The 23,348-nt window shown below is 45.4% G+C and overlaps 1 pseudogene; it reads right to left on the bottom strand.

The window, feature by feature from the left end:
* LOC138559112 (zinc finger protein 585A-like) overlaps positions 1-23,348 on the bottom strand; it is a 145,046-nt pseudogene that overhangs the window by 105,072 nt on the left and 16,626 nt on the right.

Here is a 23,348-nt window from a genome sequence, read left to right as displayed (position 1 = left end):
GTTTCAGTGCATTCCAGGGATCTCAGCTCTGGAGGAAGATTAGTCCATACTTTTGGGGCAATTGCAGAGAAGGCTGTGTTAACAGTACAGTATTTGGGAGCGGCGAGAAGATTCTGATTATTAGATCTTAAAAATCTGTCATAGGATCTTGTGACCAGTAGCTGTTGTAGATATCCTGGCATCTTACCCGATCTACACCTCTGAACAATGGTTAGGATTCGGAAACGGATCCTCACTTCAATCGGAAGCCAGTGTAGAGAGCGTCTGGCCGATGTGACATGGTCCCTGCGTTTGAGCCCTGTCACTACTCTGACAGCTCCATTCTGACAAACCTGGAGTTCTGGCTAGTTTTATCAATAGCTACGAGTAAACTGGAGCAGTAATCAATTTTTGCCCCGATGATTGCTCTAGCAATCGTGTCTGCATTCTCTTGGGAGATCAAGGGTCTTAAGTGAGCCAGCAACTTTATATAATATGTGCATGATGACACCATGCTGCCTACATATGGTCTCATGGTAGGATGCTGATCAAGTACTACTCCAAGAGTTTTCACTTTCTTCAGTGGAGCAATCATTTCTGTCCCTATGTGAAAACTTCATATGCCATGCCTAGTTTCTGTAGCATACGAGTAGACCCAATTACCATCAGCTCGGTTTTGTCCTTATTGAGTGCTAATTTATTGTGAATCATCCATGACTCAATGAGGTCAAATATTTAGTTAATTTCCATTTCATCCAATTCATGATTCCCGGTAAGGAGTACGACACATTGCGTGTCATCAGCGCAATTCGTAAATACTATGCACTCATGCACCAGCCTAGTGAAAAGTGGGAGAGTGAAAATATAAAAACACAGTGAGGTACATGCACCTTGAGAGACCCCACAACTAACATTAAATGGTACTGATTCTGTTTCTCCAAGGTAAACCCTACTTTCGCGATTGCCAATAAAAGAGGACACCCATTGAGTAGCAAGTGGTGAAAAGTTTGCAACTTCCTTGAACCTGGTGGACATGATTGAATAGGTCAAAAGCGGCCGATAGGTCCAGCAACATTAGTAATGAGGCTTCATTCCTGTCCATACGAGTAAGTAGCTTAGATTTAAGCTCAAGGAGTGCAGTCTCAGTACCAAACCCCACTCGAAAGCCAGATTGGTGGTCATTAAGGAAGGGATGGGTTTTAAGATGGGCTGAGATTTGTTTGTACCCCACATGATCTAGGATTTTCAGTAGAAAGGCAGTATTAGTAATAGGCCAATAACTACTAGGCAAATCGGTTGACAATCCAGTTTTTTTCAGAATTGGCATCACCCATGCCTTTTTTAGATCCTGGGAGCCATACCACTTGTCAAAGAGGTATTGATACATTTTCATATTGCTCCTAACAATGTGGTTGGGCATGATTAAATAATAATTGTTGAAACTCCTCCTCATGAACTCTTGAACCATAAAAATGCATCTAAATTACAGACCCCCTGGACCCTTGGGCTCCTTTCGAAGAAGAAATCAATACGCTTCTTTCTACAAACACAAAACCCTAATCACAAATCCTGACACAAGGCGATTTTAACTTAGGCCTCAATGACCCCTCAGACCAACTTGCAGTGTCGGTAGCCAATTCCTTAGCTGACTTGGGCTCACTCAAAGAGTCTTACTACCTACCCACAACAAAGGAAGAATCCTTGATTGGATAGCAGACCGTAACTGTATCACAACCATAACTTCTATTGAACCACAACCCTGGGCCGACCACTCCCTACTGGCCTTTAACCTTCAAGACTGTACCCTACCGAATAAAGAAAATCTTATTGCCCCTTCCATGTCAACCAGGAATAAAAAGATTATTACAGTGGATAAACGTTTGCCTTTCCTCCATCCCCTACTTAAGCCCTCCTTAGCCTCCTCTGACCCATCAGAATTATTGGACCTTGTATGGGAGCGAGGGGCCCCCAGGCCCCTCACACCGTACACTCCTCAGTACAAGGCTTGGACCACGTGCCTCCAGTAGTGGGTTCGCCCCCTGCCCTTATGTAATGTTAACCACGGTTGACAGCTGCATAGATGGGACCACTGAGCAGGACGCGGGGCATCCATCTGTTGTGCCCCCTTTTGACTCCAACTTGGTAAACAGGCCTCACTGCGATAGTACAGCAAGGCTCAGCTCCCCTTCGATCTCTGCAGCCAAGGACACAGATACACATGGCGCGCAGGCAGCTTGCAGACCCCCACCCTTGCTCCCCCTCTGCAAAGGAAAGCTTTGTGATCCCATTCTCACGCCGAAACTGAAGTCATTTGCAACAACTAACAAATACAAAACAAGTCACCTTCCTCTGAGATCATGGCCCTGCATGAGAATCGGCGCGTGTGAACCAGCATGAGCTAAGCACTTTGCTCGTCCATCTCCTTAAACATACAGTCACCCACCCCCACCTAGAGTAACTTACTGCCATCCTGGCCCTGTGTCCCCGCGAGGTATCCCTTTCATGTGCCAGACCGTTGCCTGCGCTGCGAAACCCACCCAGCACACACACAACTAACCGTAGAATTTTACCACAGTATGTTTTTACTTAACAAAAGTCCAAAGCTTGAGACTTATGTGCAACACAGCCTAACCCTTTTTAATAAATGCATAATAAAGGTCAAGGCCTCCAATTAAAGCCATGAATGACCCAAGTGTACCGACAATAAGGTTCTATGAGTGATTTATGTAAGAAATGTAATAGTAGCATAAAATGTTCATATATTTTGTTATTTAGAAAATGCAACATATTAGCTTAGGTAGTGACCACAGCAACACAACCTTCAACCCTGTGAAGTACAAGATGCCTGACGTCCATCATCTCATCAGCCGATCAGCCAACCAGGAGAAAGAGATGCCACCCACACCTACAGCACCATACCGCCTGGCCAATCGCGTCTACTTAGCATTTTTTGTTAGATTTATTTTGAATAATATAAAAGCATGTACTAATGTTTATGATGCAGTGTGTTTTTGGGATATTTCTGAGCCTAGAAATAAATCCTACCTTGAACTCTCGCAGCCGGTTCTCTGTGCCTCATTCCCCGACAGGGGTTTTGTTGGTTATTTATTTTTATTACACGTGCAAGTCAGGGTAGGCACTAACATTTTGGTGACCCCCGCGACGTGATTTAGAGAGGTGCCTCGAGGCCTGCACCACACGGCAGCGAGATCCAGGATGCCCCCAGCAAACCCATTGCCTCCACAGTTGACCAGACTGTGCACACCACGAAGAAGGGTCAAGGGTTCTCGGTTGACGAATACCCGATCGAAAAAAGCTGCTCACCGAGGCGGGCCACGGCTTGGTTGGGGGACGGACCTGAGCGGGGTCCGGCCGTGAGCGGTGACCCTCGGAGTACCTGACTGAACACGTGAAGTGCCGGTTGCGAAGACCCCAAGGGAAGGTAAGGGGGAAATACGGGAAGGAGGGAATTAGCAACAAAGGGTAGGTAGCTAAGTATAGGGTCTGTGTGAGTGACGGCGAGGCTTTTCTGACCTATCCTTTATATGGCCATTAGGTTTTTGTGAGAAGTGAGAAGAACAAGAGAAGTGGTATCCTAGCCCGAACGGGGTAGAAGGTGGCGCCGCGTAGCTTTTGTCCCGACCAAGTGCAGAATAGAGATAAAGAGAAAATAGTAGGGGTCTCGTATATTGAGTAGACTCAGAGTAGTTTTTTACAACATTCTTTTTCTGTGGAAGTAAGAAATCTTGAGGTAGAATAAAGGTGAAAGAGGTGGGGAGTGAGTGAATGAGAAATAGTAAGCAGAGTAGGGAAGAACAATAAAAGGGGGTGGTAACAGGAACAGGGGGAGAACAAACGCGCGCAGGCAGTACATGTGCATGTTGCATGATTATATGTTTTGTCGGTCTGCTTTGTGTATATGTCTTGTTGAACACGCCAAAGTATTTCAGTGCAACAATTTGTTGATTAATGAATTATATGCAAATAAATAAATTGTAAAAGGTGACCAGGTAACACCTCTCAGAAAGAACAGTGGATATGATATACAATAACTGCTAGTATTGATAAAAGCATATTTTACATATTGTAACTGGCATACCAAGTGAAAGGTGGGAGGAGACTCAAGGGTACTAGAACATAAAAGAAAGGAAGAACAAATCGCCATGGGGGAGTGACACCATTGGCACACATCTGACAGCACCTTCCACTATATAGCGACAGGATACAGAAGTATCATGAACAGTGGATTACTGAGATCAAAGGAGACAGTGTTATACCGATTTGGCCAGAGGGAGGGTCATTCGATAAAATAGTATTGGATCTAGTATCAACACATTTGCTAGCGCGATACAAAGGGAAACAGTTGCAGAACCAAAGGGAAGTATTAGACCTGTGGCGAATGTTTGAAGAAATTACCCCCACGGCAGAGGTAGGTACAAGCCGATTGATAGAAAAACAAAGAATGCTGGAAGAGTAAGTGGGACACCAAAAGACGAGTGCTCAACAACTACAGCTGAGAATGAGGTAACAAAAATCTATCCCTTAATGACAAGGCCAGCAGTAGGGTTTAGCAAACCCCTATATATACAGCCCACCCCCCACTCCTCAGTGCGGGGCAACAGCCCCTGCACCCCCACCATACGACAAAGGGGCCTGCCTGTATGGCCCAACAAGCGCACCTCCTGTGAACTTAGCACAATTAACAGGCGATTTAGACCGCCTGCTAGGATACGCACAAATGGAAATAACCCGGTTAAGAGCACTATGCGACAGAGGACAAATGCTGCCAGGGGGAGGGGAGACACCCCCACTGACAATGGCAGATCACACACCTCCGGTAAGGACAACAAACAACACAACCCCAGCAGCCTCAGAATCAGGACAATCTATAGCGTCACAAGGAACGTCAGCACAGCAAAGACGGGAACAAGAGTGGTGGTCGGGGCAGTTCCTGTTCCAGTTGAATGACAAACCAGTAAGATATATACGCCCGGCTTCCCCAGGTAGCCAACAAAGTGAAGGCCAGGGTGACGGACAAGGAAGTGAGCACGAAGAAAGCTGGGAAGATAACAATGAGCAATAATCAGAAATAGAGGAAGTATTGGATGATTTAGATGAATATGAAGAGGCAGCTGCTGCGAGAGGATCCCCATTGCCAAACTGCCATTACCCAGACACACCGGCACCACCATTATGGCAGGGTAGATTAAGACAACGAACAGGGAACATCCTGGTAAGTAAAACCAAGAGACGGACAGCCAGTAAAATAGGAAAGAAACAGAAGATGCCATTGATATACAAAGGGGCAGGTAGGCCAAACTATATCCCGTGGGCCCAAATGGACAAAAACAACCTATTGAAACTCCTCCCCCCGCTTACGGGAGGGGCGGGTAAATGGATACATGCATTTGAGAAAAACACGGCAGGAGTGCCGTTAGCGATAGGTGATGTAAAAAGCTTGTTAGTATCAGCAATCGGGGACCAAGCAGACACAATATGGGAAAGAGCAGGGTTCCCCGGTGTAACAATGAGCTGTGATCGTCACGATGGATCACCATTCAACAATGTTCGAGCACAAGTATGGGACGCATGGCGGCGTGCATTTCCGGACATTCCAGATTTACATTCAGTGATGCAGTGCACGATGGAGGATAGTGAGGATCCTGCGCAATTCAAATTGCGGGTGCAAGACTTGTGGAGAAGCGAAACGGGAACGGCGTGGAATAAATCCACAGCCTTGTTCTATTTTATCATCAAAAAGGGGCTGCCAAAAGATGTGCAGAAGGCCTTGGACAAAATAGCTGGGATAGAAGCCAAGGGGTGGCCTAAAATTCAGAGCATAATTGTACATCATTGGAGGAGGATCAAGGAGAAGGAAAAGGAGATTACACAAAAGAGGTTGGCCGATGAAGCGAAACTGGTGCAGAAAAAGTTAGTGAAGGTCGCCGCCATTAATGCCAGTGGAACAGCAGATAGAGAGAACGAGGAGGAGGAAAATGTAGGAGAAAGGACGGTTGGGATAGCAGCGCTGTGGGCAGGAGAGGAACAAGGACAGTGGAACGGAGAAGAGCAGCCATGCCAAGGATCACAGTGGCAGGACAGACCGGCCCGAGGAAGAGGTGGGTACCGTGGTCAGAGTGGAGGATTTGGAGGAATGGGAAACAGAGGGTATGGTGGGCAAGGACCGAGAGGAGGACAACAGGGGTCATGTTGGAATTGCGGGAGGTGGGGACATTACTCACGAGATTGTAGAATTCGACCGTCAGGGTATTTTCAGGGGCAGCAACCCATGAACAATGAGCAGGGGTGGGGCTGCCCACACCCAGTCAGCCCTCATGGAGCTACAATGGGGAGAGGGGGACCGCAGGATCAGTATTGCTATAAACCCCCAATGCAACAGAGACAGCAGCCCCACAATAGCAGCAGCCACAACAGCACAATGCACCACAGCCCATGGCAAGACAGAACTCGGTAGGGAATGTAAACAATAACCCTTTTGCAGCAGCCGCAAACGGTGCACCCGCGCCGTTTCAAGATGCAAGAGTGGTGGGTGATAACGTTTTCTTAGCACTGGGGCAGCAAAAATACCAAGATTAGGACAGCCCACAGGGAGCACTTGCGTGTCCAGTCCTATCCACCACCCTATGTGCAGACGAGGAACCACTAGTGGCGGCAGAGATAGGAAACAAACAGTTTATCTTTATGGTAGACTCTGGAGCAGAAAAATCATGTCTTAATGAAGGGCGGTTTCAGCTCTCGGGCAGGAATTTGGAAACGCAGGGGTTCTCTGGGGCTATTTTAAAAGTTCCTTACACAAAAGATCTTGATATAACAGTGGGGGGAAAAACAGTGCGCGCACCCTTACTGTACTACGAAGACACGCCAATCAACCTGCTGGGACGAGACTTGCTCAGCAGATTAAACATGACCATAGCCTTTACCGAACGAGGTATAGTATGCTCGACGCCAGGGGTATGCCCAGTACGAGCACTCCTGATGATAAGCACGACCATGAACGAAGTTGCAGTGTGAGGGATCCCAATTGACATGGACATGTTTGTCTATGGAATCCAGGTGCTAGCCCGAGTGGTACCTGAAATAAAACAAAAGGAGTGGAGAATACCATCAGATTTCATATTCCACCCACAGATGTAGTGCCAGGCACAATTATATCTATAGACATTGAGGCAGTTCAAGTATCAAACAAATGCATTGTGGTCATAGGTCTGGACACGCAAGGACGCGAGTGAAGAAGTGTGCTATACATAGAAACCAACATAATGCTAAAAGAGTTAACTGATGAAGAATTGTTCACTGATAACGAGGGGGATGGAGAGATAATAATGGAAATAAGCATACCATGTGACATTATGATCCAGTACAGAGAAATACACAACCCACTCATGGCTAACATAAAGGCCCAGCTGACAATATTTGAGGAAGACATGGCCAAGGTAGCACTTGAAATTTGGACTACAGGGCCACACGATGTGGGACTGTTACATGAGGTGACTCCCATAAAAATAAAATTAAAACCAGGTGCCCTCCCACCCAGAGTGAAGCAGTACCCCATATCCAAAGAAGCAGAGGAAGGTATCAGAGAAGCAATAAATGCACTTCTGAGTCAAGGTATCATAGAACCATCAACTTCCCCATGTAACAGCGATTTTTCCGATCAAAAAAGCAAAAGGAGGGGCGTGGAGAATGATTCAAGATCTTCGCCCACTCAATGACGTCATCCAAAAAGAGTTCCCGTTAGTGCCTAACCCGGCATCAATCTTGTACAGTATACCCAAAGACACAACCTGCTTTACTGTAATTGATTTGAAACATGCCTTCTTCTCTGTGCCACTTGCCCCAGAGTCGCAGTACCTTACAGCCTTCACATTAGGGAACAACAGATATGAACACCGCAGACTCCCACAAGGGTGCTGTTAAAGGCCAAGTATTTTCAATAGAGTACTACGAGAAGACATCGGAAACATAGATGTAGAGAGAACCATTATACAATACGTAGACGATTTACTCGTCTGCAGCAAGACAGAAGAGGAGTGCAGAGAAGACTCGGTAACACTGCTGAACGTATTGCCTGCCAAGGGATACAAAGTAGACAAAGGAAAGGTACAATACTGCCTCTCAGACGTTGTATACCTCGGCCAGCAAATATCTAAAGATGGAAAAAGAATACTACCAGACAGAGCAGCTGCCATTCGACACCTTATCATACCAAAACAGTGAAGGACATGCAGAAATTTCTTGGCATATGTAACTATTGCCGAGCATGGATCCTTGATTACGCAGCATATACACGACTAATGCTCCAAGCACTGTAGGAGGCACAAAAAAGCAGGGCCCCAATAAAATAGATGTAGGACATGATTGCCCAATTTTCCAGATTAAAAGAGCTCATTGCAGACACTCCAGTCCTAGCAAATCCAGATTATGAACGACAATTCTTCTTATTTTCGCACAGCAATGGAACGCTGATGACAGCAGTACTGACACAAAAAACATCACTAGGCCACAAGCCATTAGCGTACTACAGTGGAACTCTAGATCCAGTAATGCAGGGACACTTCGCTTGCGAACAGGCCCTCGCTGCAGCGGCCTTCGCTATTGAAAAAAGCGCTACAATTGTGATGGGATGTTCGGTGACACTATATGCAGAACATTCATTATTTGCAATCCTTGAACGATCAAAATCGACCCTCCCAACACAGAGAGCATCTGCTTATGAAATAATAACATCTAGCCCAAACGTGCACGTGGTCAGATGCAAAACAGTGAACCCAGTCACGTTCATTACAGAGCCATGCACAACAGAAGACATACAGGAACACGATTGCAGCACATATGAGGGAGAGGGCGATGACATTCCCAAAGCAATTGAAAATGCCCTTACAGAAGGAGAAATCTACTTCATAGATAGGTCAGCCTCAATAAACCCAGAGACAGGAAAACACGTGGGGATGGTGGTGGTGCGCATGAAAGAAGATACTTATGAAATAATTGTTCAAAAGCGCCTCCCCTCACATTACTCTGCACAAGCAGCTGAACTGACTGCACTAATTGATGCATTACACACAGCCAAAGGCTGCGCAGTAACCATATATTCAGACTCAGCTTACGCCACCACCACAGTTCATTCAGGGCTATCACGATGGTGGAGAAGGGGGTTCAGGAGAGCAGATGGGTCCCCCGTACAACATGCCACATTACTAAACGAACTAATAGAAGCTTTAGCAGAGCCATCGGTAGTGGCAGTGGTTAAATGCCAAGCCCATACCAACAACACAGATGCTATCTCATTGGGGAACGCGGCAGCCGACGGTGCAGCGAAGGAGGCCTTGTACTTCAAAACCTTGACTACAGCGCTTGATAGCATTGCCCCTTTAAAAATGCGCAAAAGCAAACCTAAAGCACACCTGAACTCGTGGTTCACCCCCAAACTCAAAGCTTTAAGAAATGAAAAAAAGGAAATGCAAGACATCCTGGAGAAACAACCCCTCCATAGCCAATAAAGACATCCTGCTCAAAATCGCAGCCAGCTACAAAGAAGAAATTCTGCTAGCAAAAAGGGATACTTATAACAATAGGATTGAAAAGGTAAGTTCAAGTTCTAAAGAACTATTTAGTATTCCAAGAGAATTTGAATCCCCCATCCCTACCAGTACTGCATCAAGGACAAGACCTGGTGCACCAAATTTTAAGAAGCTCTAACCAATAAAATCACTCTGCTTCAAAAGAAAATAGCAGCCAAAAAGCAGAACCTGATACCTCAGCCTGCTACACCTAAACCTACCCCTATCCTTCCGAAACCACAGCAACACTTCAATCAGTGTCCACCCAGGAAGTAATTAACATTATTGCCTCACTTAAACCCTCCAACTGCCAAGGAGATTCCTGCCCAGCATCCGTCATCAAAGATGCGGCCAAAGAACTCGCCCCATTTATCACCACTCTCATGAATGCCTCCTTTCGCACAGGCACCATTCCAACTAACATGAAGAACTCATGGGTACTCCCACTCTTTAAAAAAAAAAAAACACATTAGACCCTAGCATCCTCACTAATTTTAGACCCATTACCACTGTCCCCTTTTTTCCTAAAATCATTGATAAGGCTGCCTACAACCAGAATCAAATGTACCTAGAGACCCATAAGCTACTCGGACTAAGACAATCTGGATTCAGACCCCAACATGGGACAGAAACGGCCCTGATCGATTTGAAGATCCAAATCAATGACCTGAAGGTCAAAGGGAAACCTGCTCTCTAGCTTCTGTTGGATCTGTCGGCCGCCTTTGATCTGGAAGATCACAAGGTGCTTTGTAGACACGTATCCACTGCGGCCCACTTTTCAACAGAGACAACAGCGTGGATCCAATCCTTCCTAAACTATAGATCCATGAGAGTCTTCTCAGCCTCAGCAGCAGCGGATCCTATCCCCATCTCATGAGGCGTCCCACAAGGTTCATGTGTTTCACCGACTGTGTATAACGTGTTCACCAAACCATTATTTGATAATCTGGACCATTGTGTCACCTACACAAACTATGCAGATGACAGCCAGATCCTCCTTCCCCTAACAGGAGATTAGGACAAGGACCTTGCTCTGGTCAATAACATCTACCTCATCATTCAGGCCTGGATGGCCACTCACGGCCTGTGCCTGAATTATGAGAAGACTGAATTACCCCTTTTAGCCTCTCCTGCCAACATGGAGAAAGTGAGTAACCAGTACCTATCTTTTAACATTGATGGTAATGACATAAAGGTGGCTAATGAAGTTAAAACCTTGGGTTTTTACCTAGACTCCTCCCTGAGTCTGCGTAAATAGGTTAGTGCAACAGCTTCGATAACATCATACACTTGCAAGCTTATTCATTCTTGCAAAGGCTTTCTCTCCTCGAAAAGTTGCATCACTCTAGCTCAAGCGCTTGTCTTATCAAAAATGGATTACTGCAATGCACTTTACCTAGGTGTCAGCAAGTACATCACCAACAAACTACAGATCCTGCAGAATAATGCCCTTAACACAGCCCTGTGTATCTCCACACGGCAACATATCTCAACCACTAAACGCAATAACAATTGGCTTTCCATCCAAGAAAGAATCCAGCTCAAAACAGCGTCGCTGACTTAAAATTGCCTCAAATTCGCTGCCCCTCAATACCTGGCAGATACATTCTCCAAAAACAACCCCATTAGACCCACAATGATGTCCAATTCTGTCTGCCTAAGGGTGCCGAGGTACAAATCTAAAAGAGCGGGGGGTAGCAGCTCCCAGTTATGGCTGCCCAACTATGGAACTCCCTCCTCCACCCACTACAAACAGACAAATCCTTTTACAAATTCAGAAAAGACACCATACAATGGCTGATCCCCAAAGACACCCCGCAACAGACCCCTAGCTCTGTCCATGTATAGTCACACTATACCTGGTAACTCCCACCCCTGCCTGCACGGACAGACTGTGCACTCACCTGTGCGCTATATAACGAGGGAAGCTTACACCCTCTTTTCCTATACCCCATGCCCGCCTTTACACTTGTATTTAATTGTATATATCCATCGTCAGTAATGTTGTATTTCGTATGTACATACCTTGCCTCAGTTCAAGTTGTGTATCGCTATGTATGTACCATGCCTTTTTGTATATATAACTCTATGTACTGCCTACTCTGTAACCATGATTATGCATATTCTTGTAATCCGCCCAGATACCTTAAGGTGTGGCGCGCACTATAAATAAACAAACAAACATCTAATTTTTGCATTTGGTGGGTTTGAGCTGTTTAATGATCGTATCCAGTTCCTTTAGTGAGATTGTCGTAAAGTTAAAAACAGGAATGGAAGAGGATTTCTCATAAATCCACTTTGGTGTTGCATTTTCTTGACTCGAGTTATTGTTTTTCTCAGTAATTGTGTTTATGATTTTCTTCAGTTTATCCTGCAACGCTTGTTGCATCAAGTCACACCAGACAGTGTTATTTTTTATACATTTTTCAGGAGGGTGTGGTTAGTTAGTTCCTGCTCCTTAAGGATGCTAAAAAGCGCTTTAGTATCTGACTGGGCATTTCTAATCCTGGTATTAAAGAAAGTTTTCTTTGCTTCCAGAATTGCCAGTTTGTAATTTTTAAGTTCCAAGGGAATCCATCGTTCTGTGGATTTTCCAAGTATGGAAATACTTCAGACTAAGGGCTTTCATGCATTGTAATGCTGGTGAGAACCGTGCATTCCACTTGCGCTCTGCCTTCGGTGTCTTTTTCTTGAATGGTGCTATGGTATCAGCGATATTGATGATCAGTCTTGCTCCTCTGGCTGATCCTTTGGTTGCAAGCCTGAGTATGCCATCCTGTGGTGTGCGTGGGACAGTCCCCACAGCTGTGACCTTGTCTGCCAGGGTCTGCCAGATGTCAGTCTTGCTCCTCTGGCTGATCCTTCGGTTGCAAGCCCGAGTATGCGGATTACTGAAACCCTCAACCATTCTAGGCTCAGCAGAGAAATAAATGGGATATGGAGAGTCCAACAGGTGTGTCATATGTGCTCATGTGTTTTGTAATAATTGCAGCATTGCTTGGAAATGTAAACCAATATCTAAAGGCCCCTGAGAACACACACCTGGACACTTCCAGAAAGCACTGAGGCAGGAAGGCAGTGGCCATTAATAAAGCTTCTGCAGTCTTCAGTTTAATAAAATGTGTACTAAATAAATGTCACCAATAGCACTCAAAGTGAATCATGAATTAAGGCAAACCTTAATTAAGCTTGAGGGGAGATTGTTTTTTTTTTTTTAATAAAATGAACAAAATTGGCAGCCTACTGCTTTATCACAGTTGAGAAAACTGCTTTAAACCTCTAATAGCATTCATCAGGTGCACACCACCAGCAACTTGACATTTTACACATAGGTCCAATCTGCTAGGAAAAACGCTGCTCCATAATCCTTAATGCTGAAAAAGCCTTTCTCAGTCTTTTCTGGAAGTGGTGATCAAAAAGATGCCTTCCTCATATTGACACAATCAAAACCACCCATAAGAACCTTGTGTATGAGAGATTTCCCTTGCAGCCCATGGGGCCAGGGCGTTTAGGGGCATCTTTCTAACTTGGGTACTACTGGGAACTCCCTCAAGCTCACCAAGCTCTCAAGGTGGGAGTGGCGACAGAGAAGCCCAGGATTGGCTATCAGGGGGCGAGTGGGTGGTTCACAAGTGCAGTGCACACTTTTCAAAATGACCACCATATGAGAGAGCACCCACACACTATTATTAACAATAATCTTTATCTAAAAACACACCACACTTACAGGTAAGTAAACTTTGAAAAATAAGGTGCCACAATGTATCAGGCATACAGATAAATTCAAGAGCGATTCAGTTCCAGAAAAGTCCCTTTACCAGAAGGAACAATGTGATAATATTGATATTTTATTTCTATCGCGCCTTGTTTGTGTATTGCTCTGTGCGTGATGCACATGGCCTTGAACTTTATTCGTTGTTTCAGTGGTAGCCAGTGTAGTATTTTTAGCGCGGGTGTGATGTGTTCTCTTTTGGGTAGCTCGAGGAGGAGTCTGGCTGCTCAATTTTGTATGCGTTGCAGTTTTTTTAGAAGTCGTTCGGGCATGCCCAGCTATAGGCTATTGGCATAGTCTACTCTGGACATGATCAGAGCGATGATGGCAAGTGTTTTGTTGGCGAACGACAGGAACGGTAGGATCCTTTTTGCTGCTCGCAGGAGGAAGAAACATTTCTTGATTACCGAGTTTACTTGTGGCTCCAGAGTGAGATTGTTATCCATCAGGAACCCTAGGTTTTTTACAGTTGATGATGGTTCTGGTGTGGTGCCGAGCTCTCTTGGCCAGGGGATGTAGTTGATGTCTCCTCCATTTTTTGAAACAATCATTATCTCCGTTTTGCCTGGGTTGATTTTGAGATGGTTGAGGTTCATCCATTTGAATATGTCACGAATGGAAATTCTCGAGTGTGGTGTTTTCTTCTCGGTGTCTTGTATGTTGAAGATTATGAGTATCGTCGGCATAGTTGTAGCATGTGAGGCCGTGTTTTTTGATGAGTTTGATTAGTAGGTACATGTAGGTGTTGAATAGAAGGGGGGAGAAGGATGATCCTTGTGGTACTCCGCACGTGGAGACTCTGGGTTTGGATTTACAAGGTTTCATCCATATTATTTCTGTTCTGTTTATTAGGAAGGATTTGATCCATAGTAGGGCAGTGTCGGTTATCCCTAGTCCTTCTAGTCTCTTTATGAGGATGGCGTGGTTGACAGTGTCGAAGGCTGCAGACAGATCAAGGAGAATCAGGGAGGTGCTGTTGTCTGAGTCTGCGTTTGTTTTTAGGTCATCCCATATTGAGAGGAGAGCCGATTCTGTTCCTCTCATAGGTCTGAAGCCAACTTGTGCCTGGTCTAGTAGGCAATGCTCTTCTATGAATTCTTGGGTTATTTGGTAGATGTACGTTTCTAGCAGATTGGGTATGTTGGAGATGGGTTGTAGTTAGATAAGTCCTCTACGTTTCCTGTTGTGTCTTTGAGTAGCAGCTTGATGTAAGCCGATTTGAAGGCCTGCAGTACTTTACCTGTTGAGATTCTGTGGTATTCCATGGGGGTTCCTTGTTTGAGAATTGTTTTGTATATGTCCGGGGGGCAAGGGTCTTCAGGAGAGCCCGATTTGTTGCTTTGGTTTACCAGTTAGACGAAAGCCTCAACTGATATTTCTGGGAAGTTTCGTAGCTTGTTTGCGTGTTCCTCGTCTGTGTTGGTGGGGTTTGAGCTGTGAACGCTTGGTCTGTTTTGTATGGTGTGTTGGATGGAAGTTATTTTGTTTTTCAAGTGGTCTCCGAGGTCCTCGCAAAGTTTCATCGATGGGATTGGCGTGTTGTTGCAGGCCGGTGGGTTTTTTATTTCGTTTATGATTTTGAATAGTTCTTTTTGAGCGTTTGGTGCTCTGAAGATTCGGTTGTCGTAATGTTTCCTCTTCGCTTTTTGTATTTCCTTTTTATATGCGCGGATCTGTTGTAGGAATTTCAGTTTGTTTGCGGTGGTGTTTTTGGTCCTCCATTCAGATTCCAGTTTTCGGTTTTTCCTTTTCATGGCGTTGAGTAGTGGGGTGAACCATTTTGCTGTAGGTTTCTTGCGTGATGGGGTGAAGGGCTTTTCTTTGGAGATGTCGTCAAGGGTTGTTGCGATCCAGGTATGAAGTAGGGCAACTTTTTTGTCTAGGTCTGCTTCTTCCATGGTTGATGATTGTGGTTTGCTGAGTTCTAGGAGTTCGGTTGGAGTTTTTTATGGTTCTCCAATTTCTTTTCATCATGATGGGTTGTTTTTTTTTGTTGTTTTTTTGTTGGGGCGGCCGTTGTGATTATGAACGGAATAATGAGGTGGTCGCTCCAAAGTATTTGAATTGGGTGTGCCGTGGTGATGAGGTCTTTGTTGGCGAAGATTGCGTCAAGTGTGTGTCCTGCTGAGTGGGTTGCTCCTTTGACTAGTTGTTGTAGGTTCATGGCTGCTAGTTGGGCGGTTAGGGATTTTTGTGTGGTTGCGGTTTCTTCGTCGAACCAGATGTTCAAATCTCCGAGGATGATCAGATGATTGTACTTGATGGTTAGGGTAGCGATTGCTTCTGTGAAAGAGTCTATGAAAGTCGCATCGTAGGTCAGTGGTCTGTATATCAGTATGAATTTCAGGTTGGTTTTGGGGTTTACTGAAAGTCGTAGTATTAAGGATTTGCATTTATCGATGTTTAGTGGATCTTCCATTTTGATGGCCAGTTGTTCCTTGTGGATGATCGAAATGCAAGAATAATGTCAGCAGGAGTTGTTAATAGCAAAAGGAGGTCACTTAATTTCAATTTGCAAAATATGGGCTGAAAATGATGCAGGCTATGACAATTTACAGTACATGGGTTGAAATGCAAGAATAATGTCAGGAGGAGCTGTTAATAGCAAAAGGTGAAGGGGCAGTATTAAAATCACTGAAGGATGTCATAGAGAAGTGGGATTGGGTTGCCAGTCATGATAAGATCTCTACTATGAGCTCTCTAAGCACTTTTTCTAAGATTTAAAGAGCCCCAAAGCTATCTGAAACTTCTGCCCTCTCAAGCCAATCGTAGAATATTCATGGATATTCGACTCAATCGACTTAATGTATTGGGGGTTCGGGGAGCCTGGTCTAATGTACCTGCTGAGAGAAGGATCTGTAGAATATGTGCTGAAGAGTCCAGAGTGGAAACAGACATGTTCTCACCTGTTGTCAGGGGATGAGATCGATCTATGACAAGTATTTTGCTAGATTTGATTATGATCAGATGTACATTGAAAGTGAAAGTTTCTGGCTGAGATGTCTATCAGGGAGGAGTAATAGGCTGGTCATTGCTATTACGCAGATCTGGAAGGTGGCTAATGAACGCCTACGGAAATTATGTTGGATCTTGAGAGTGGACCTGAACTTGGTTATGACTCATATGACCGTTGAATAAGTGATGTAATTAGTTCTGTATTTTTATGTGGCATAATTCTTATCTACTGGGAGATATATATATATATATCTGTTGTGCCTTCTAGTGATCTTTTTGTATGCTTTGTGCTACCTAAGTTTGTATTTTAGTATTCTTCCCTTTTTTTCTCTTATCTTTTATCTGAATTTGATGTTATTTTGAGATAAAGTGTATATATATATATATATATATATATATATATATATATATATATATATATATATGATGTTTTTTTCATATTACTGTATATAAATTTGTGAAAAGTTCTTTGAACTATAACACAATAAAAAAAATAATAATAAAGGCAACAAACAGTGGTAGTGCAGCCAGCAATTTGCAAGTGCCAAGTTTAAGGCAGCAGACAGGGTAGGTCTGATAAGTGCAGGAAGAAAAGGGGGGGCTGTATGGGTACAGATACAAACCCCAGTGCAAGGGGTGGCCCGGAGGCAGTGCGGGAGGGTGAGCAGGTACCTGGGCCCAGAGGACAGAGGGTGGCCAGGTGCACAGTGCCAAGAGAGAACAGATAACTGTATAATAATACGTAAAACAAAGGGCCTACCGAGGTCAGCATTTCTTAGGGAGAGCAAGGGAGGTCACTTGTGCGAATAGGGACAGTCTTTGGTAAGGCAGGGCTACCTTTTGCAAAATTGTTTCAAAAGAGCATTTCTGGAGTGCCAGTGAGCAAGGTTGGGGGAGGTGTTTTGACCAATCAAGCCATAGGAACCAATTGATGAGAAATAAGAGGCCAGAGAGTCAGTAGAGCAAGACCCTGCGACTGTGAAAGCAGTTCTGTGGATGGTGTTTCCCAGAGGCTGTTGCTGTGCATGTTGTTTTGGTACTTCCTTAGGCTCAAGCGAAGAAACATTGGTGCAGGGTGGATCCCGGGCACTTAAAGAGGGAAATCCAGAACAGCTGCGGTCATCCTCTGGCACAGAAGGGGGCTTCTAATGCTGGGGTTGTGAAGAGGAGACCCTGGGAAAAATGATTATTGAAAACTTGCTTGTAGAGTCACAGGAAAGCTGTTCCAGACACAGAAGAAAGACCAGGTGTAGTGCTCACCAGTGTCGCGCAGGCTCAAAGGCAGCACAGGACATTGCAGCATCCCACACAGGTGAGAATGAACCAGGGTGCTTGCGTCCTGGGATGAACAGTCTGAGGTCAGTTCTTCACAGTCCGATACCTGGCACAACCTTCTGGATCAAGTGATGCCACTGAGGTCATTTGTTTTGTGCAGCGCACATGCCGAAATTTGCCACCAGCTGAAATTACTTTAATGAGCAATCTGAGTGAATTAAATAGAATTGCAAACTGAGTGCCAATTTCTACATTTTGGGCATGTTGAAACCTTATCAGTAGTCGCATTTGCTGTTTTTTATTGCGCCAACATAGCAGTCACTACTCGAGCACCTGGATGGTGATCAAAATATAGTTAATTTATCCACGAAAGTTAACAGCGGATTATATCTAGAATTTTATTCTAATACATTAGGCAGACCAGCTTATCAGATGGCATACCCTGATAGTCAAAGTATGCAGAGATATCTATTGTTGAAATGTAATCAGTGTTAAGAGGTGTTGGGACCCAAATTTGATATACCTCTAACACAGAGATATTGTAGACTATGTGGTGTGAATATAATAGAGTCAGCCAAACATCTTCTCTGTGACTCTTTATTATCTCTTAGACTTAAATATTTACATGCCTATGATAACTCAATGAATGTAGAAAGTATAAGTGTTATCTGGGAAAATGTGTTGGTGGTAAGCGATGAGAATTTGATTTATCCTATGATGCAATTTTATGAGATAATTTTATGTGTTTTAGAAAAGATTGTCATATTGAATTTTGCTTTTTAAATTGTTTACCATTAATAGTGTTTTTAAATCAAATGTATCATGTGATAGAAGATGCTGGGGGGGGGGGGGGGGGGGGGGGGGGGTGGGGTGGTGTGTGTGTGTGTGTGTGTGTGTGTGTGTGTGTGTGTGTGTGTGTGTGTGTGTGTGTGTGTGTGTGTGTGTGTGTGTGTGTGTGTGTGTGTGTGTGTGTGTGTGTGTGTGTGTGTGTGTGTGTGTGTGTGTGTGTGTGTGTGTGTGTGTGTGTGTGTGTGTGTGTGTGTGTGTGTGTGTGTGTGTGTGTGTGTGTGTGTGTGTGTGTGTGTGTGTGTGTGTGTGTGTGTGTGTGTGTGTGTGTGTGTGTGTGTGTGTGTGTGTGTGTGTGTGTGTGTGTGTGTGTGTGTGTGTGTGTGTGTGTGTGTGTGTGTGTATATATATATATATACACATACACACACACACGCGCCTAACGCGTGGCCAACAGATCCGCCATTCTGTCCCCAGTCAGGTACAATCTGCAATCGATTGTGTTCTAACAAAAACCCAGGAACATCAAGTCCTGAGAGACCATCATGGAGGATTTCCGCCAGTTCACCGACAGCCCAAGGTGGAACAGGAGCTGGAGGGGAGACTGAAGGTTACTCGAGGCTTTCAGTGGCCAAGGACAGCAGCCAATCGTCCAAATATAGATACACATGGATACCCTGTAGCCGAAGATAAGCTATGATGACCGACATCATCTTTGTAAAGACACGCAGCGCCGAGCTGGGACCAAACAGGAGCACACGAAACTGGAAATGCCGATTGTTAGGGAGAATTCTCTGTTTAGGCTGAATTTCCTAACCTAGTGAGTCCCCCAGCAGCTTTGCTGGATTTTTGGGGTTTATTTTTTTTCTCCTACCAAGAGTGAGACTCTTTTACCCTCACTCTTGGGCATGATTTGAGTGTGTTTCTTTGACTCTAGATGTGTTTAATGGGCTATGGGGTCTTTTACTCCAGAGGGCTTCATGTGTTTTTGTGATGTGTGTTACACAGCACCCTCAGTGCAGTAACACAGGGTTGTCATAGTACATATAGACTCCATACCCTGTGACTGACTACTGTCTCCCAGGGCATGTAAAGTCACCATTGACTTTACTAGTCTTAAATTCTGAACAGAACCAGTACAAACCATCCTATTGTGGACGTACTGGCTGGGGCAATTCGATTGCCCCGGGGTCTGTTAGTCGAGGGGGCATGTCTCCATCCCCCCTGATCGAGTTTGGGCTGGTGGCAGTGGATACTACTTTTTATATTCAACCGCAAATATTTCTCTATGGGATTTTCCCATTGTTCGAGGCTACTATCTTTATTTAATTACGATAGCCTCGAACATACCGCCGGTTTATTTAATTATTATTAATTCTCCGGTTGGTATTTTTTGCCAAAACTCGGTTCTAAAATGGCATTTGTGTTCTCTTCTGTGACTCCAACCCAAGTTGAGCCCTTTGTTCCACTTTTTGGCGGGCTTCTCCACAGAAGCCCTCCAAAGTGGTGCCACTCTGTCTGGGGTACTTAGGAGGGGTGGAGGGGGATTTAGGCACCCTGGACTGAGTTGCCTAGGCAACTCAAGTCGCACTCCGTCCTGATTGGCCCAAGTGGTGAGCCGGTCATGTTTGAGTGACAGCTAGGCTGAGTGAATGGGGGTTTTCTGCATAAAAGCAGGGCTTTGGGGACTGGAACTTCAGAAGTCGCCACAGGACCTAAGAATCCGAAGAGGGAGAAGCTGAGCCGACCTGCCACGACGACACCACCGGTGGAGCCCTGCTGGACCGTCTCACCACTTTTCCCAACGACAGAGGAGATCTCCCGCCAGAGAGTCTTCTTCCTTTGACTGGTGGGGATAACCAGTTTCACCGTCTTTTCGCCTTCCCGACGCATCTCGTGGCCGCCTTGCCTGTGCCAAGCACCCCGGCAACCGGAATACCACGTTTTACCACGACCGCGAAATTAAGGGTAATACCCTTAACCAGAAAACTCTGCGGCTGGTTTCTTCCCTGGCAGTGCAACGAATTCATCTTTCCTCCAAGTCGAAATCTTCTCTTCCCCTGGACGACGAGACTTGCACCCGCTGCCAGGAACAACTGCCACCCTGGAGGATCCTTCCCACTTAAGGTACCGTGTCCCACCTGGCTTCCCTTGCCACCGACTGTACGGGGTAGATTTAGCCCCCGGCTTTCGAACCTGGGTTAGCCTGGGACACCCTGGCTAAACTTTTCTGAGCCTCTCTAAACTCTTTTCGAACTCTCTGCAAGACTTTCTAAGCCTAGTGTAACTGTGTGATCTTGGGTGCATTTGTGCTCTGCTCTCTCTAAGAGTGGGCCCAGCCTATGGACTTTGGCTCACAAGTGACTTTTGCTCTTCTGCCTTGCTAATAGTGTTCCTAAATTCTTAGTGGTGTATCGTTCCATATTCTGTCTTTTTCCCCTCCCTTCTTCATGAACTTATTGGAGTGCCATCTATAGTTAAGCGCCCACCTCTGTATAGAAATAAGTGGTGTTAACTAAGACTCATCTGATAAGGAATAAGGGTTGTATATATTATAATAGTAACTGTGTTTAGAGTGTTTTACAATAAGAGTGCTGGAGTGTTTCAAACAGTGTGTTTTAAAAAAAATAATTATATACTTTGATACCAAAGCTCTGGTCAGTTTTTGATTGTATTATTGTGTCTGAGTGCCTATTTTGTATACTTTGCATACTGCCTAACTCTTCTTGAGGGAAGTCTGACTGCTCAGCCACAGCTACCAGGTAAATCTGGGTGGTACAGACTGCTACCAAGTGGGTTTACTGCCAACACCTGTAGTCCTAAATCTTTTGCAGTGTTCCCAAAGGGAACTGCACAGGTTTCTGCCTAACACCGATGCAGGCTCCAAATGAGGATATGCATATAAGCATCCTGAAGGTCCACCACGCTGAGCCAGTCACCCTTCTGTAGAGAGGACTTTATCTGACAGGGGGTGATCATCTTGAATTTCTCTTGGGGAAGAGAAAGGTTGAACTGGGAAAGGTCTAGGATGGTGCGCAGGCCAGCCTGGTTGGGTTTGGGCACCGTAAACAGACGGGAGTAGAAGCCCTCCCCTCGCTCCCCTATGGGAACAGGTTGCACCGCCTTGAGATCCAGAAGCTTCTGGACCTCGGCTCTGAGGGAGGGCGTCCCAGACTGTTGAAAGGGAGGATTGATGGGTGAGGTGGGGGGGTGGGGTGGGGTGGGAAGAGGCAAGCGGAAGCCTGCCCGAGCAACGGACAAGACCCACCGGTCCTCAGTGATAGTCTGCCACGCCTCCCAGTGAGATTAAATGTGCCCTCCCACCGGGGTCTCATGCGAGCGCCGAAAACCCTCATTTAGCAGGTTTCTTGGTGGCGGGACCACCTGATCCTGAGGAGGAGGCAGAGGGTCAAGAGGAAAACCGGCCTCGCTGCTGATGCCGATGGGAGTTTCCAGCTGCAGGATCGACTCTACGTGTCTTTCGATTCAGAAACCCCCGAAAACCAGAGGAGGGCCGAGGATGTGAGTGCGTTCTCTGAGCCCTGAAAGGTGGTTTCACCAGAACGGACAGGGACTTGGCTGTCTGAGTGCTGTCCTTAGTCTTGGTCAGCTCTACATCCGTTGACGAATGGAACAGTTCTTTGTCGTCAAAAGGCAGGTCCCAAACTTTATCCTGAACATCCTTGGAAAACTGTGTGTCATGAAGCGAAGTCTGACGAGAGGTGTCCAAGCCAAGCATGAGGCCCCGAGCCGGGGTGTCAACATGATGCGCTGCAGCCTCAAGCATATCCTGCGCCAGGACTCTGGCATCTGACATGGCAGCCTTAAAATCGTCCAGCTTGTCAGCGGGAATTAAATCCTCAAATTCCGACAGACCTTTCCACATTTTCATATTTGCCCCCGCTGCGATGGTGCGGGCAGGGCTGTGACCAAACGGACCCTGTCCAGTTGGATCATTCTCTGCATCTCAGAATGCTATGATCTGGTTGTGAAGGATGTGGGCGAGGGTATCTGGGCTCATTTTACCAGGAGGGGCTGCCACCTTTGCCCTGCAGAGGGGGGGGTCCCTTGTCCTGGACATTTGGCAGGCAGCAACATTGGCGTCTCTCCACATGCTCAGTAAAAATTACTGCTTGGATTCCCTTGCGGCCAGGATGCCAGTTTGGATAGGGCAGTCCTTCAGAATTTTGTAGTTTAGGTTGTGTGCTAACTTTCCTCCCTCCTCCAGATTACGTACTGCTTTGGGAGTCCATCATAGATGAGAAATCCATGCAGGAAGGAATCCATTAGTAGAACACTACTTTCCTCTCAGTAATGCTCCTTCTGATGGATGTTCCTGCCACAGATTCCTCATTGCACTTCCTTCCTGCCCCTCTTCTGGGAAGCTAGTACACCATCAGTTCTACAGTCCCTCAGCATCAAGAATGCTAGGAAAGGAGGGTGGAACTGAGGTCTGGGGCACAGCACCGCTACTTATACTGGCCCAGATATCATTTTGGTGCGAGGTGAAAAGAGGGTTGGACTGATACAGAGCTGTGCATCGCCCCCTATTGGCAGAATGGTTTCTGGATAACAGCTGCACAAGGATATGGATATCAAAGATGAGGAATCTATGACAGGCATAACCATCAGACAAAACATTACAGAGAGGCAAGTCATTTGTTCTTTTTACTTAAGTAGAAAGAAATTGCAACTTTTTAATTCACACTTCTTTATGACTAGCAATTAATGTAAAATAAAATATACATGACTTTATAGTTTCTCTACATATCAGGCAGAAATCCCTGTAAACCACCATCCACTGGTACTGCCTGGCTGGTATCACTGGGATGAACATATTCATGAACCTGAGTGGGAGAAAGCAGGAAGGTTGGCACCAATTTGTCCATTGCTTCCAATTTTACAGTTGGGAGTTTGGCTACTTTTTTGAAGGGAGTGTTTGCTAATTCTTGGGGAGTAAATGGTTAATACACTGCTTATCTGTAGGGTTGCATTACAAG

The sequence above is a fragment of the Ambystoma mexicanum genome, unplaced genomic scaffold (genome assembly GCF_040938575.1).
Source record: "Ambystoma mexicanum isolate Mex_15411 unplaced genomic scaffold, UKY_AmexF1_1 Mex_scaf38, whole genome shotgun sequence".
Classification (NCBI taxonomy): Eukaryota; Metazoa; Chordata; class Amphibia; order Caudata; family Ambystomatidae; genus Ambystoma; species Ambystoma mexicanum.
The sequence above is the reverse complement of the archived record's forward strand: the minus strand, read 5'-3'. Positions and strand labels throughout refer to the sequence as shown.